Source organism: Canis aureus, chromosome 6, assembly GCF_053574225.1.
Source record: "Canis aureus isolate CA01 chromosome 6, VMU_Caureus_v.1.0, whole genome shotgun sequence".
In the NCBI taxonomy this organism is placed as follows: Eukaryota; Metazoa; Chordata; class Mammalia; order Carnivora; family Canidae; genus Canis; species Canis aureus.
This window is the reverse complement of record NC_135616.1, coordinates 12,215,205-12,233,258: the sequence shown is the minus strand read 5'-3', so window position 1 is coordinate 12,233,258 and position 18,054 is coordinate 12,215,205. Positions and strand designations below refer to the sequence as shown.

General features: G+C 35.3%; 1 long non-coding RNA gene across 1 annotated transcript; it reads right to left on the bottom strand.

Annotated features, from left to right (window-relative positions):
• Nucleotides 1-1,995: 1,995 nt before the first annotated feature.
• On the bottom strand, nt 1,996-8,009 carry LOC144315519 (uncharacterized). The gene is made up of 4 exons (XR_013381235.1): nt 7,904-8,009; nt 4,399-4,499; nt 2,262-2,356; nt 1,996-2,146 (listed from the first exon to the last, which is right to left on the bottom strand). It is a non-coding gene; the product is annotated as an uncharacterized LOC144315519 (long non-coding RNA).
• Between the last annotated feature and the right edge of the window lie 10,045 nt (nt 8,010-18,054).

Genomic DNA, 18,054 nt, shown 5'->3' with positions numbered 1-18,054 from the left:
AAACTATGCTCTGATCCTGCAATCGCACTACTGGGTATTTAGCCCCCAAAATATAAAAACACTAATTCAAAGGACACATGTATCCCTATGTTTATGGCAGCATTATTTACAATAGCCAAGATATGGAAACAACCAAAGAGTCCATCAGTAGATGAATGGATAAAAATGTTATATTAAGTATATATGGCACAGATGCCAAAAGATACCAAGTTCCAAACCATACAAATAAGAAGTATAAGTCCAATTAATGCTTTTTTTTGTCTTATTTCAAAAGTCCAAAATATAACTAGCTCTCTTAGAAACTGTAACTATTTAAAATACCCATTTTGAGAAAATTTTTAAAAAGTATTTAATTTCCAAATGTTTGGTCAATTAAGGGTGCTAAATTCCAAGGTAAGGAGTGATTTAAAAGGAAGTATCTAGAATCCCACATAGCCTTCAGGATGATCCTTAGACACCACTGTCATGGTCATTTGGACAATCTTCCAATCAATCTTCATATGGCATCATTCTCAGACAACAGGAGGAAGAGTTAGCAGAGGCAGTGGAACTTGGGGACAAACCAAGCCAGAGCTGCAGCCTCTCTAATCCCATGAGCTATATAACTTTGCTCCAATTCCTCAGGCTCTCTTGACCTCTTTCATCAGTCAAGTATGAGATTTAGATAGATGGTCCCTAAGATCTCTTGGAACTCAAGAAACTCTATGTACAGCTCCAAGCCTTTCACCACATGGAAAGCAAATGGCAAATCTGGTAAAATGGGATTTCCTGAAAGGAGAGAAAATGAGTGGGAAATATCAGTGAGGGTGACAGAACATGAGAGACTCCTAACTCTGGGAAATGAACAAGGGGTAGTGGAAAGGGAGGTGGGCAGGGGTTTGGGGTAACTACATGATGGGCACTGAGGGGGGCACTTGATGGGATGAGCACTGGGTGTTATGCGATATGTTGGCAAATTGAACTCCAACAAAAACAATAAAAAATAAAAATAAAATGGGATTTCTTTCTTCTCAGAAAAGAAATTCTGTCAATTAAAAAAACCACTCTGGAGGGATGCCTGGGTGGCTCAGTGATTGAGCATCTGCCTTCGGCTCAGGGTGTGATCCCATGGTCTGGGACTCGATCCTTATGGAGAGCCTGCTTCTTCCTCTGCCTATGTCTCTGCCTCTCTTTCTCTTACGAATGAATACATTCTAAAAAAATATTTAAAAAACCACTCTGGAGACTGAGATAGAATAGGTCATGCAAATCATTTCTCCCTGTGCATCACATGGAAAGCATTTTACTAGTAATCATCAGGCAGTGTGTTCCAAAAGGTACATAGAGTTTAATTTTGCTCTAAAGTGTCGGCAAAAGTCATGACAAAAATCTAGGCTACTGGTCATTTGGGACATGGAAATAGGTCATGGGTCTTCTCAGAAGGTTTGCCTTCCTGAAATTCACCAGGCTTATTACAATTCATTCCAACACAATAAACATATGCACAAGCATACTCCATTTAGAGTAACTGCCTAAGAATTCTTTATCAAGCTTGATCAGCAATTGTGCACTGATTATCTGATCTTATTCAGCCTCAGTTTCTCTATCATAAAATCTAGCGCCTTGTTTCTTCACATTTTTTTCCAGCTCGTGGCAGAGTAAACCGATAATGTAACTTTCAGATTAATGGTTACCCCATGACTTTAGTTGAACTGAAATTATCCAACTACTAAAAACTCAGTTAAATTGAAATTTCAAGCATATAAAGTTGTATAGGAATAAGAGGTAATTTTTTTGAACACTTACTATGTGCCAAGCACTTTTCTAAAGATTTATATGTACTAACTCATTTAATCTCACAATAATCCTGTGAGGTAGAGAATATATTATCTCTATTTTACAAACGAGGCAAACAAGGGACAGGTATTAAGTGAATTGCCCAGAAGAGTCAATTATAACACAGAACCCTGTCCAAAATGGAAGACTAGGAATAATGACAATTTGCATTCAGTCGAATGTGGCTTTTATTTCAGTTTATTTCCAAACTAGCAGAGAAATGGTGCAAAGACTATAATCGGTATGAGCATTAGACAAAGGATATGGCCCCTGTTGGCTCCCTACTTCTTCCCAGAGGCTCACAGGAATGTCCATGGTCATTGAAGTCTGGCTACATAGAGAAATGAACCAAATCAGGAGAATGCAGGTTACATACCCACAGTTTGCTGCTTACATCCAGGTCTCCCTTCTACCACATGACTGAAATTCTTCCCATACCAAATTACCTTTGTCCATGTTTGCTTCATCTTTATAAGTCAGCTCCACTGCAGCCTTGACCATGGATCACCACAAGAGTAGAGTCGGCTTATATCACAACCACCTGAAACAAATGAGGTGGGAGCAGGAGATTTGAGCTTGTTTATTGTGGTGGGAAGCAAGTATGATCACTGGAGCTAGATGTTTAGGATTCAAATACTGGTCCCAACACATTTTTATTTTTTAGCTGTGACACCTTGTGTAAATTTAGCAGCTCTCTGCCTTGGCTTCCTCATCTATAAAACAAATATAATGATAGTATTTAACTATTGTGAGGATTAAATAAGAACCTATAAAAGTACTTTAAAGAGTTGGCAAACCCATAGTTAACTCTCAATGAATATTAGCTATAGCTTTATCATTAGAATTATTATTGCGATTATTTTTACCACTGTTTTAGATGCAGAGTTTTCTGCTCCTGTCATTCATTCATCCAGAAAAGATGTCTTCATGCCTACTGTGTGTCAGGCACTCTACTAAGCATCAGAGACAGAAAAAAAAACAAGAAGGCCCTATTGCTAACAGTGTAGTGAAGCATAGCACAAGTAAGCAATCACTAGACAGTGTGACAGGTGCCTTGATGATAATAATAATAATATAAGAGGAGCCACCCATCCTCACAAAGCCCAAACCCTATCCCTATCACCATTACCACACTCCAAATCCTGACTATAGTTCACTGGTTTAGAACCCAGGATACATGATCCCAAAGAAACAGCTTTAGAAATTGCCAGTTCATGTAGCCCAATTTAATTCTAGTGCAGATTTGGACCATGACATGGCTTATTTGAGTTGTCATTCTCTTATGTTCTCTCTTTCCTCCCTGCTTCCTCATCTGTTCTTTGCATTTGTGCCAATAATGGCTGAAATGAGAAACAAAGGCCCTGAAGTGAGCAATAAAAATGCAGGCAGTGGCTAAAAGTCAAAGAAATATCAAGGAAATGGAATATCAATAAACTCAAAAACCATGTGTTTAGAGTACAATTATGCATGAATGTCATTTATTTATCAAATCCTGGTAAGAATCCAACAGACCCTTTCAGAAGCTCTAAATCATTCACTATTTCTTGCCATTCTAATAAAAGAAAGATATATTGTTATAAAAGAGTATTCAACATATGTTGTTAAACAATGTTTTACCCCTCATCCCAACAGAAAAAGATCATGCTAATAGCATTATAGCAATGGATCTTAATTATATAATTTATCTTCTTTGCTGGAACTCTTTTTTTCCAAATCAGGAAACAAAGGAAGGTGGGTTGTACAAATTTGCAAAGGGACCCATGAACTGCGCTTTGATTATTATGAGAAATAAAAATATTCTCTAAAACATGTTATGTTGAAGATGTGGCAAGATTAGAATTCAACGTTAATACTTTAGTTCTGTGGCTTCTTATAGTTCACGTGCTTCTTTTGGCTCCCAGAAAACATCTATTATGAAGACCAGTTTATTCCATAAACCTCGACAGACTGCAATTTGACATTTATTCCATCAAACTTCTCTGCCCATGTGGGAAAAGTTTTCAAAGGTTTTCCTAGTGAGGTACCTAAATCAGGAAACTTGGACTAATTTGCTTAAATTGAAACAATAACAATCTTTATAAGCAGGTGAGAGGAAGCTAAAAAAAAATCAACCACCCTATGTAAAGTAATAGATTCCTGGCTGTGGTTAAAATCCAAATAAAGTAATGGGTAGAGAATCTTCTATTTCTCAGCCAGGGGGAAAAGTCAGTGAGTAATAGCAACACAGATATTCATCACCGCCCTGGGCTCCTCAGGTCTCCACTAGAGAAAAAAGAAGTTGTTTTTGCCATGAGGATCCTGATGTCATTAGCCACTTCTCACTGCATTTCTCCAAAATGACCCAATTCCTCCTGCACCTGCATGTTGCCTCTCTACTTATTTTTCTCTTTCCCCCATTTGTTCTGTTATCTCTCTACTGCTCTTTTTTTTAAATCATTAAAAAATAAATCCATTGCCATCTTTTCCTGCCCACTCCCCAGCTGGTTTACTTCTTTCTTATTTTGATCTCTGATGCTGAAAATTTACTGAACATGTACACACACACACACACACACACACACACGCACAAGCACATGCACATACATCCAGTTCCCAAAATGATGAGCTCCAAATAAATGCAGGTGATGGCTTTCAAGTCAAAGATCCTTGGTCCTGGACACCAGGTTAGTTTTCCTTGTGGCAAACTGAAAAAGAAATAATTTATTGTGCTAAAATAGAAATAATCTGTCCTATACATTGATATAGGTGTGTGTGTCTGTTTACCAGATAAAGCACTATTTACATACATTCTCTACTCCTGATGACTTCCTGAAAGACTTGAAGAGTGAATTTAATTACACTGGGGAACTTCCACAGCAGTGAAGCTTCAATCTTGATAACTTGTTACTAAAAATTGCATTATAACATGAGCAATAATAATAACAATCTTTTTAAAGCTCTCGGCCTTGATAAATATGCATTAGTCTCTAGATTTTAAGTATATTCTTTGCATATTTTAATGCACATTCAAATTTGTAGCATAAATGAAAATTTTAACCACACACTGACATATAATATGACTTAAAACCTAAGAGCATAAGGGGGAGGGAGAGGTGAAGAGGTGAAGCACAGAGGAATTTTAGAGCAGTGAAACTATTCTGCATGATACTAAAACCTTATACATTTCTCAAAACCCATAAAATGTGCAGCACCAAGAGCAAACCTAAGACAAACTGCCAGCTCTGGGTCTGGGTTATAATGATGTGTCAATTTAGGTTCATAGGCTGTAACAAATGTATCACTTTGGTGAGCCATGGTGATAAGAAAGGAAGCAGAGGATGATTAGGACCTCTCTGGACTATTTACTCAATTTTTCTGTGGATCTAAAACTGCCATAAAAAACAAAGTCTATTTAAAAGTGGAAAAAAAACAGGGTAGATTGACCAAGAAAGGAATGTGATAAAAGCATAAAAGCACAGAGAAGGAAGATGTGCATTTAAGCATTTTCCAGTTCAAGTTCAACGTCCCTCCCTTTTCATCCACAACACTCTTCAAACTGGAAGCAGTCACTGGTCTCCTGGCCACCTCTTAACACTTCCTGGAGCTTTCCTAAGAGCTCCTTAGGAGAGGAACTGTTTTACATAGTACCTGATAAATAGTAACAATAAATATTTGCTGAGTGAATGGAAACATTTTAAGAGATATCACTTTTAGATTTGGTGATTCCTCTCTGTTTTGAAATTGATAGCTAAATATGTTTTCTTTTGTACCCAACATTGAAACTGCTATGACAAATGTCAGCTAAATTTGTTACAGTTAATGTTTCCAGGTAAAAATGTCCTCTCCTAATTAATCACTTTATTATTATTATATTTTGCTCTTCATCTGAGTCATCATTCTTCCCTTGTTTTTAAAAAACTATCTTTCCGGTTCTCCTTCTAAAAGTTAAAATCAGAAGATCAATTTAATGGAATAACTTCTTGTGAGCCAAGGAGTCTTTTCTCTTGTTTCTCAGAGCCTAAAATCACACAGCACTCTCTTCAGACTTTCAATTTCAATTAAATGCTTACATTTCAATGCTTTGAATTCCATTTAGTATAGCATCTTTTGTAAAGCTTTAAGAAATCCAGCAAAATAATTGCAATTTCTTCCTCCTTTGTAATAAATGGACTTCAATCTACAAGTTTGCCAAAAATAATCTTAGAAAAATTATTAAGGCCAGCCCCGGTGGTGCAGCGATTTAGCACTGCCTGCAGCCCGGGGTGTGATCCTGGAGACCCGGGATCGAGTCCCATGTCGGGCTTCCTGCATGGGGCCTGCTTCTCCCTCTGCCTGTGTGTCTACTTCTCTCTCGCTCTCTCTGAATAAATAAATAAATAAATCTTTAAAAAAAAAAGAAAGAAAAATTAATAATTCTCATAACTTGTATTATTTCTCAATACTCAGACATTTCTAAATACTGAAGATAAATAAACTATCACACTATATTGATGTATCACCATCCACTTCTGCAATTTAGCTTCAGATCTGCAAGAGATCTGACTACAGTAGGTAGTATAAAGTTAATCCTCATTTATTCACATTTGCGAAAACACCACACATGATCAGATTGTTGGGGGCATTTGTAGTTCACAAATTCAAATCAGAGATAATCCATTTTAAAGATGACCTATGTACCAAAATCTAGACAAGCAAAAGTAGAAAATAGCAAGGTATTGATCAAAGGAACCACATATTATGTTTCATTGTATTCAGTTCAATGCCTAGCAGACATTAAAATACCTAGATAGAACAATAGAGATGGATTGGTTTAAAAAAAAAAAAAAAAGATTAAGTAAAAACTAACTAGCATACAATAAAAGGTCACATTTACTTAAAATTTTAATTGAAACTAAGACTAGAATAACAAATGTTTTCTTGTGAATTTCTGGGTCTAGCATAACACATAATTATAAATGAATTTTAAAAGACTTTGGGCTTGTGCTTCCCAGTTTCGTCCCCTTACCTCATACTAGTCTAGAAAGTACTCTCCTAAGCTTCACCAATTTAGTGAAAGCTCCCCATCTTGTTCCTTTTAATAACTTTGCAGTGATTATAAATAAAGGTGAAGAACGAAATCATTATTTTTGAGTAAAATGCTAAGCACTTTAATTTGCAAGTCTTATTAGTATCTCTTTCAGAAAATCACAAGTAGCATAAATAGCATGTGATGTGAAATTGTCATAGTAAAACTGCAGAACCCGGCTTAGTCTATATCTATCTCATTCAGGAATAAAGTTCTTAGTATTATATTTTTATGGCAAATACTAAAAATAGTATTCCTGAGTGACTTTTATGCACCAGAATTTCAAAAACTCTTATTTCATCCAATATAATTATATTAGAATAAATCAATTAGATCAACTCCTATTTCATTTAAGTAGATGGAATCATTTAAGGGAATCAAAATATAATCCAGATGTAGGCATCTGCTAAGTTGATGCAAAATGTCATTTTTTTCTATCACATATTTGACAAGGGGTTCATATCTAAAATATGTAAAGAACTCCTGCAGCTCAATAGCAAAAAAACAAAACAAAACAAAAAAAACACCCAAATAATCTGATTAAAGAATGGCTAGAGAAACAATAGATATTTTCTCCAAAGAAAATATATAAAGGGTAAACAGGTACATGGAAAGGTGCTCAACATCACTAGAAAATATATAAAGGGTAAACAGGTACATGGAAAGGTGCTCAACATCACTAGAAAATATATAAAGGGTAAACAGGTACATGGAAAGGTGCTCAACATCACTAAATATTAGAAAAATGCAAATCAAAACCACAATGAAATACCAGCTTACACCTGTTAGAATGGTCAAAAAAGACAAGAGATAACAAATGTTGGCAGCCTGTTTGAAGGAGAGGGAACCCTTGTGCACGGGAATATAAATTGGTACAGACATTATAGAAAATAGTACTGTGATTCCTTAAGAAGTTCAAAATAGAACTGGCTTTTCCTTCACATCTCCAAGAGCAGAAACTGGACCAAAATCCTGTATCTGTTCACTGTATGATAATTTGGAGCATGGATCTTGATTATTAACACCTTAGATTATCTTAATTACCTAGTAGGCAATCGCCTCTTATCCATGATTTTACTTTCTGCTATTTCAGTTACTCATGGCCAACAGTGTTCTAGAAGCAGATAATCTTCCTTCTGATGTATCATCAGTAGGTTAACAGTGGCCTAACACTACATCACAATGCCTATGTCAGTCACCTAAGTTCATCTCATTATATAGGCATTTTATTATCTCACATTTTCACAAGAAGAAGTAAGTACAATACAATAAGATATTTTGAAAGAGAGAGGTTCACATAACTTTTATTATAGCATATCATTACAATTGTTTTATTTGAATATTAGTTATTGTTAGTCTCTTATTGTGTCTAATTTATAAATTAAACTTTATCATAGGTATATATGTATAGAAAAAAACAGTATATAAAGGGTTTGGTACTACCTATGGTTTCAGACATCCACTGGAGTTATTGGAATGTATCTCCTGTGGGTATGGGTGGACTACTATAGTTAATATGTAGACTTTAAAAAAATAAAGAGATAAGTTGAAAAAAGTCATTTTTCCAATGTTAGGGGAAAAAACAACTTTGAAACAAATGAAGATAAATAGTTCATTCAAGGTCTTTCATAACCAGGACCTAGCCTCACCTTCTTCTATGCCCTAGACTCCAGCTCCAGAGGGCTTAACACAGGAGTCTGAATTCCCTGCAGAAGGAGTTTTTCTACTACTCAAATTATTCCTTTCTCCACAGGTAACATGTGTTTTTCAAATACATTCTAATAGTATAAAAAAGTAAACATTCAACTCAAAAGGCCAGAAAACAGCAAAAATATAAAATAAAATAAAATAAAATAAAATAAGCCCTACATAGGTGAAAGTAAGAAAATTCACAGTATTTTTTTTTTAATTTTATTTATTTGTTGATGAGAGACAGAGAAAGAGAGAGGCAGAGACACAGGCAGAGGGAGAAGCAGGCTCCATGCAGGGAGCCCGATGCGGGACTCGATCCCAGGACTCCGGGATCATGCCCTGGGCGCTAAATCACTGAGCCACCCAGGGATCCCCAAATTCACAGTATTTAATGAAATAAAAAACAGGATATAGAATAAAAAAAGTTTTAGATATCACCAAGATGGTAACATAGGTCATTCCTCACTTCACTCTCCCTCACAAGAACAACAAACAACTAATCATGAACAAGACACCACTGAGAGAATCCTAGAACATGGGGTTAGGCCAAAGCACCCCTGTAGTTCAGGCAACAAGACAGACTGCATTAGAAGGATAAGAGAAGTAGCTACACATTGATTGCATTGCCCCTCCCCTATGTCAGCTCAGGACCTTGGCCTCTAGTTCCTCCAGTGGAAAAAAGAGAACCTGTGGGGGGATGCCTGGAGGCTTAGTGGTTGAGCATCTGCCTTTGGCTCAGGGCATGATCCTGGAGTCCTGGGATCAAGTCCCACATCCAGCTCTCCACAGGAAGCCTGGTTCTCCCTCTCTCTCTGCCTACATCTCTGCCTCTCTCTGTGTGTCTCTCATGAATAAATAAATAAAATCTTAAAAAAAAAGAGAGAGAGAGAGAACTTGGGGGGACAGCTAACTTCTCCAGCATTGTGAGCCACTTTATGGAAGCCCTACTCTAATCACACAACACAGGATTGTATGGAGAATTCAGGGGGCTCAACTACTGGGAATCTGACTTTGACGGAGAAAGGAAGGGCTTGCAACAACCAGCACATGGATCTTGGCAGACCAAATTCATACCTGCAGTGCCCAATTAGTAATCCCACCCAGTGGTTTTGCTCATCTGCAGAACCAGCACGCTCTGACTAGGGTGCTTGGTGCGGTGCAGTTCTGCCTGATTTAGATTCTCAAATGAGGAAATCCTAGAGTATGTATGGTTCACCCACACCCAGGCAAGAAGCTGAGACATGGCCCCACCCACTGTGGACAGTGTCCTATGACCCCATCTGACCAGAAGAGCCAGAGATTATCCTGGAAGTTTTTCAGACATAAACCAAGGGGAAGACAAGCAGAGCTGATAGTTTTCAAAGTCCATAGCCCTGTTCAGACAAGAGAACCTGGGGTGTGAGTCATCTTGAGTTAATATAACAAATAGCTTTACTGGCTTTAGAGCTGCTTCTCACTGCACCCAGGCAGGGAATATGCTTCATAGCCCTGCTCAGTGCTAAATACAGCTTTAAACCTGTCTGACTAGGGAATCTAACCAGAGTACTGGGGAAGCTATGTTGCCATTCAATATCCTTACAGTGTCACTTGTATAGAGAGCATAGCACATGGTTTCCCTATCTACAGATCAAGATCAGCAGCCTCTTATGACCAGGGAATTCACTGCATGCTCAGGTCAGATTCAGGTCCCCAGAACTATACCAGCCCTGGGTCCTGGCCTACTGTTTCTCCCAAGGCAGGCAAGCTGATTCATAGCTCCATCTACTACAAAATTTAGGACCCAGTTCCAACCATCTAGTAAGTTTAACCAGAGGATCCAAGCAACTATAGAGCCCATCCTACAGCCTCACCTGGGTAGGAGACCAAGCCAGCAACCCTGTCCAACTGTTCTCAGCAAGTGACACACTCATCCACCTTTGTCCTCAGAGCTGAGGACACACACTAGACAATAACAGCAGATCGCACCTGCCCAAGGACTTTACCAACAGACTCACCCAGAAACCCATATGGAGCTGACTGGTGAAGAATTTTCTTTGCCGAAGCAAACCTTTAAAGACTGGAAGAATAGTGCAATTATTCAAATGTGCAGATACCAACATGAAGAATCAAGGATCACCAAAAAGTCAGTAAATATGACACCCAAAGGAAACTAATATAAATTCCAAAAACTGACCTTAAAGAAATGGAGATCTATGAACTGTCAGATAAAGAATTCAGGGGATCCTTGGGTGGCGCAGCGGTTTGGCACCTGCCTTTGGCCCAGGACGTGATCCTGGAGACCCAGGATCGAATCCCATGTTGGGCTCCCTGTGCATGGAGCCTGCTTCTCCCTCTGCCTATGTCTCTGCCTCTCTCTCTCTCTCTCTCTCTGTGACTATCATAAATAAATTTTTTAAAAAATTAAAAAAACAAAATAAATAAAATCTTTAAAAAAAAAGAATTCAGGATAACTCTCTTAAGGAAGTTTAGTGAACTACAAGAAAATACAGACAGACAACTAAACAAAATTAGGACAGCAATGAATGAACAAAATGAGAAGTTCATCAAGGAAATAACAATCATTAGAAAAAGAAATCCTAGAGTTAAAAAACATAATAACTGAACGTAAGAATTCTTTAGAGAGTTTCAAAAGTAGATTCAACTATGCCAAAGAAAGCATCAGTGACCTAGAGGATAGGACATTAGGAATTATCCAGTCAGTAGGAAAAAAAATGAAAAAAAAAATTTAAAAGATTGAAGAAAACCTACAGGAATTATAGGACACAATGGCAAGAAGCAATATTCACATTACAGAATTTCAAAAAGAGAAGAGAAAGAAAGGGACAGAAAGTATACTTAAAGCAATAATGGCTGAAAACTTCCCAAATCTGGGGAGAGAAATGGACATCAAGATCCCTAAGGGCCTAAGTGTCCATTAGTGAATGAATGTATAAATAAATTGTGGTATGTATATACAACCAAACATTATTCAGCCATAGAAAGTAAGGAAATCCTACCATTTGTGACAAAAGGATAGACTTTGAAGGCATTATGCTAAATGAAATAAGTCAGATATAGAAAGACAAATACTATGTGATCTCTCATATACATAAAACCAAAAGCAAGCAAACAAAAAACCAAAAACGAACACATAGGGGAAAAAAAGATCAGACTTGTGGTTACCAGAAGCAGAGGATGGGAGCAGATGAAATCAGAGGAAGGTGGTAAAATGGTGCAAACTTCCAGGTATAAGACAAATAAGTACTAGGGGTGTGATGTACAACCTGATAACTACAGCTAATACTGCTGTAGGAAAGTTGTTAAGAGAGTAAATCATAAGAGTTCTCATCACTAGTAAAAAACTGTTTTCCTTTGTCTTTTCTCCTTTCTTCTCTTTTTATTATATCTACATGAAAAGGTGGATGTTAGCTGAACCTATTGTGGTAATTATTTCACAACATATGTACGTCAAACCATCATGCTGGGCCCTTTAAATTTATACAGTGATGCATGTCAATTATTTCTCAGTAAAAGTGGAAAGATGTTTTAAAAAACAGATTAAGGAAAATGAACTCACCTCTGAGATGTCTCCCAATATAAAAGTAGAGAAGAAACAAATAAAAAATATTAGCAGTGAACATGGGGATAGATAAAAATATAAATAAAGATTAATTAGACACTAAAGGAATAACTTTATACTAAAAACATGAAAAGTTAGAAATATAATATTTTTTCAAAAAATTTAAAAATAGCAAAATTATCTCATGCAGAAATAGAAAATGAAAAAGATGTATAACCAGTAAAGAATCTAAGTCTTATCTACAACTCAAAAATAATTTGAATTTTACCCACCAAAAGATCACTGGCCAAGGTAGATTTACAGATGAGATTATATGAATAATCTAGTATTAGCAAATCAAATCAAGCAACATATTTTTAAAAGTAATGGTATATTTATAGACAGTTTATTGTAACTAGAGTTTATCCCAGAAATGAAAAAACATATTAGAAAGATAAGATATTAGAAAATGTTATTAATGTAAATGATCACATTAGTAGATAAAAAGGTATAACTTATTTTATCATCTGTATCTTATACAGAAAAAAGGCAGTCAACAAAATTCAACAATCATTTATAATAAAAGCTCTTAGATAACTAACTAGGAAAAGAAAGGAAACCTGTTGAAAAGTCTCTACAAGAAACTTAGAGCAAACAACAAACTTCATAGTGAGACCTGGAAGCATTTTTTCCTAAATTTAAAAACAAAATCAATACTTTATCTATTACTTCTATCAAAATGCTACTGAAGATACAGTACATTACATATATTTATAATTAAATTTGGCTATATATTACAGAAAACCTAAGTAATAGTGCCTTAGACAAAATAGTGGGATTTTTTCTTGCTTAAAAGAAATCCTGATATACTCAGTACTGACCTAAAATTGCAACTCTATAAATTCATCATGGCCTAAGTTCCCCTTTCATTCTGGTCCTCAATTCTCAACATTTGCTTACATTCTTAGAGGTACTTCATGATCCCAAAATGGAGACTGGAGCTCCAAACATCCTATCTATGTTCTAAGTATCAGAAATGAAGACAAGATAAAAGCAAAAGGATGAACTTACAATAGGACTCATTTTGTCCTTTAAAGAATTATCTTGAAGTTCAACCCAATAATTTCTATATACATTTCAATAGCTATACCTGTAGATAAGGGAGGCTGTAAAATTTAATTTTTTAGCTTGAGTAATTTAATTCCCATTTTTAAGAAAGAAGGGATGAATGCAATCTGTAGATAGTAGTCTCTGATAGACCAGTAAACAGGAACAGGAAATCAGAAGTATAAGTGGAAAAGAAGAAATATATTTGCCACTATTTGTCAGTGACAAGGTTTTTTACATAGAAGACCCAAGAGAATCAAAAGATCAACTTATAATAAAAGAGATCAACAAAGTTGTGAAAATAGCATTAATATAGAAAAAAGGAATTCCTATAGAATTTTTAGAGACTTAGAGAGACTTAGAGACAGAGAATATAGAAAGACTTCCATTCATAAAACGCAGTTTTGTAGTTATATTGTACACACACACACACACACCCACACACACAGTAGTAGGAAAAAATCCAATAAAAAGACGTATAAAGAATCATAAAATGCTAAAGTATAAAAGATCTAATTAAATGAAGAAATAAACCATTCCCAGATGGAAAAACTCAGTATTTTATACATGTCAATCTTTCTAAAATTAATCTATAAATCCAGTCCAAATTTCAAAAGCATTGTTTAAAAAACTTTATATGGTGATAATAAAATTTATATGAAAGAACAAAATGTCCAGTGCAGGCAAAACAATTATAAGAAGAAAACTAAGGTAGACAGAGCTGCTCTAACAAATACCAACATATTATAAAGCTGTGGTAATTATAATACTGTTGTAGTAGTACAAGAATACTCAAACAGACGAATACACAAAAGCAAGAAACAAACGTCACCATATTTGAAAAGTTAACATAAAATAGAGACAGCTTTGCATAATATGGAAGCAACAGACCATTTAATAAATCCTATGAGGATAATGGTTAGCTATACAAGAAATAAATAAACTTAAGATTTCTACAATACAGCATGAAAATAAACTCCTTTAAAAGAAAATATTGAATGTATTTATGACCTCAGGATAGTGACATATATTTTAACCAAGACATAAAAGGGATAAACTTATGAAGAAAAAATGAACACGTTTTACTATATTAAAATTTAAAACTTCTGTTCATCAAAAGAAACTTAAAATACAAAAACAATTTACAGACTAGAAGAATAAATTTGCAACACATATAGTGTTGATATCTCAACTTTATCATGAATGCTTAAAAACAATTAGGAAATGTACAAATGACCTAATAGAAAAATGGGCAAAGAGACAATTCACATCAAAGTAAATCCTAAAGTCTAATAAGCAGGAAATGGCAAATAAAAACTCTTTAAAAATATTCTTTTCTATTTATCCATTTGGCAAATATTTATCAATATCAAGTGTTGACAAGACTTGAGAAACAGTAATTCATGTATTCAGCTGCTGGGAATATAAATTGGAGAATAATCCAGTAAAATCTAAATTAAGTTATAATTATTTTCAACTCAATGACACCTTTTCAAGGTATAATCTGGGGAGACTCTCAAATATGTACAAGACATTTAAGGATATTAATTATAACATTTTATAAGGCAAAAAGTTTAAAACAACTTTGGAGAGTATACTACTTGGAGAATTACTGGGAGAACAAAGAGATAAATAAATACAGTGGAATTCCAATACAGTGGAATCCTATATATCATTTTTTCAAAGATTTTTTATTTTATATTTTTAAAGATTTTATTTATTTATTCGAGATAGAGAGCACACAAGAGAAGCCCAAGCTGGGAGATGGGCAAAAGGAGAGGGAGAAGCATGCTTCCCACTGGACAGGGAGCCAAACATAGGGCCAGTACCCCAGGATCATGACCTGAGCCAAAGGCAGATGCTTCACCAACCGAGCCACCCAGATGCCCCAGATTTTTTTAAGTAATCCTTACACCCATTTTGAGGCTGAGACTCACAAACCCAAGATCAAGAGTCACATGCTCTACTGATTGAGCCAGCCAAGTGCCCCATATATATATAATTTTAAAACAAGCTGGCTCTCCATGTCATCACGAATAAATCTTAAAAATATAGGTGAGTGAGCAAATTGCAGAGATATGTATACCACTATTGTTACAGATAGGTTTAAAATACACATAATACTATATATATATTGTTTATGGATGCTTGCACATGTAACAAAAATATAAAACTCACGAACCTCAATATAGTAATTACCGCCAGGAAAAAAAGACAGAGAAATCAAACGCTTTTTTTTTTTCTCAAATAAAAACACAAAAAAAATGAAAAATAAAACACACCAAAAAACAAAACAAAACAAAAAACGTGAAAATATCTAGCAAATGAGATTTGTAAAAGGTAGCATGCAAAATCACTTATAGATACAACAAGGCTATCTGTTATTTCACATCATATCCTATACTTTTGTATGTTTTAAGCATCTATTTAAAAAAGAAAAACATTTTTTCATCATAAAAACTTTTTAAAATGTGAAGTTAATCGTTAAGGAAAAAAACAATTATTTTTAATGTTTTGCTATATCTCTTCCCAAGCAGTTTCTATGATTATTTTACATAGTTAAGAACATATTTTATAATTAGTTTTCTATTCTGTTGTTTACTTTATATAATAGCATAGCATTCCCAATGTTGTCATCGTGGTGGCACAAAGCCACGTTAAGTGGTTGTGCAATTATTCATCCAAATAGTCTATGTTAGGGGCCATTTGGCTTTCTCTAATTTTTCTTGACTATGTAAAAATTGATGTAAATATGTCTTTTACTTAGCTTTTTTGTATTCCTAGTTACTCTATTTGAAGCATTTTCTAATTTTTTAAGAAGCTTTAAAACGTTTAAGATCTTAAAACTTAAGTGCGGTAAGTATGGCACAGCGTCAGAACAAATCTTCGTTTAAACAACAGGTTCAGAAATGTACTATTTTGGGCAAACTCAATGGAGCTCCTTGCTAAGGGGCCAATTTTATGTGCTGCAGGACCCATCTGCTTTGTCACTTTTAAAACTGTCAGGGGGCATGTGTGTGGCTCAGTGGTTGAGTATCTGCGTTGGGCTCCGGTCGTTATCCTGGGATCAAGTCCCACATCAGACTCCCCACAGGGAGCCTGCTTCTCCCTCTAACCTATGTCTGCCTCTGTGTGTGTGTGTGTCTCTTATGAATAAATAAATGAAATCTGAAAGAAAGAAGAAAGAAAGAAAGAAAGAAAGAAAGAAAGAAAGAAAGAAAGAAAGAAAGAAAGAAACTCACTGCACTATTACCAGGTGATTAAAAATAAATAGTTGGAAAATGTTGTCTCTGGGCAATGGGGTGGTTCCCTCTGGATGCCACTCTCCCCTATCGGACCAATGGTACAAACCCCAGGAGAGAGCCCCCAGAGGAGCTGTGATGTCAGGCAGGTGAACCAGTGTTGTGACTATGAAATGCTAATATGAAAATTAGAGAGAACCAGGAAAAACAAGAAATAGAACTTACAAAAAAACAGGCCTATAAGCCAACAAAATCAAAATTGTCATTTTATTTAATATTTATTATTTAAAAGGAAAATAAATTCCCATGTTCAATGCATAGTAACTCTCAATACAATTCCTATGGAGTTATAGAAAATTCAGTAATTATAGTAAAAAATTAATTTTAATTTCAATTTCAATTTTTTAAAAACTGTCTTTCTTCCCTTTAACTGTCTAACTTCCCTTTCTTCCCTTAGGTGTGTGGTAGAAATAGGTGGAAATTTTATCATTTCACAATTGTGTTTTTCTTAGCCAACTTTTGACAACTATATGTCTACCTTTAAAAACATGAAAATAAAGAAATAAAAATGCAGTTCCCATTAAGCTTATAATTGCAGAGGAAAAAGATACAATAATAAAACATATGCTCCTAATTTTTAAGAGCAACAGCTTTTTTGAACTTTTAAAGTATTCCTATTATTATTATTATGGTTTCCTTCATAATGGAATATAGATGTGGTCCAACTGCCTTAGAGCAAACTAGTGGTAAAGTGGGTAAAAAGTCTTTGAAGACCCTTCGCAAAGCTTTGCAAGACTGATGAATTTATTATGTCCAGACTGACTTAGCAATACCAGGAGAATTGAACACAAAAGTCTTTGGGGAACAGGAACATAGAACTCTTTAGGGATTCCTCATTGTCCCAGAGTCCACGACAAGCCCTCACAGTCAAATCCCCAGCATACGCCCTCAGCAAGCTGTCACGGCAGCCACCCACACCCTCCTACAGTACAGTATCATTAGCTTTTCATCTCAAAAGCACTTTACAAACATTAACCAATTAACAGGAGTTAGCAGACATAAATACCAATAAGCAAGCAGAGCAGGAGGACAGTTATATAAAACTCCTAAAATGTGTTTACACATTTGGAATTCATAGTTTAATTTCAGTAAATGCCCTACTCTGGAACAAAATGTAGAGATCATATCTATTATGACATTAAATTCCTTTGTCACTAAAGCATAAGTGCATAATAAATTCTGAATTGAACATGAAATTCATTCCATCCCCTCCTCCAAAAGAAAAGAAAGGAAAACACATTATTTATGTGAATCTTGTTTTTTAGTCAATAACAGGTAGAAATCCTTGAAAGAGCATTCTTTTGAAAACTCAGAGTCCCTCCCCAACTAAGATCTTTGGAAACAATGTAGTAGGGAATGAACTAGCAACTCATTTTGATCCTGTTATGCATGATGTGTAACGACGTTTGTTCATTTTTGCATTATTATTTATTTTTGGCAAGGTAATTTACATGTACAGGTGCCATTAGTAAAGACAATACTACCTGTCTTGGTTATTACATGGCAAACTAGTTTGATCATCAGCTCGAACAGCAAATAAAGATCAAAGGAAAAAA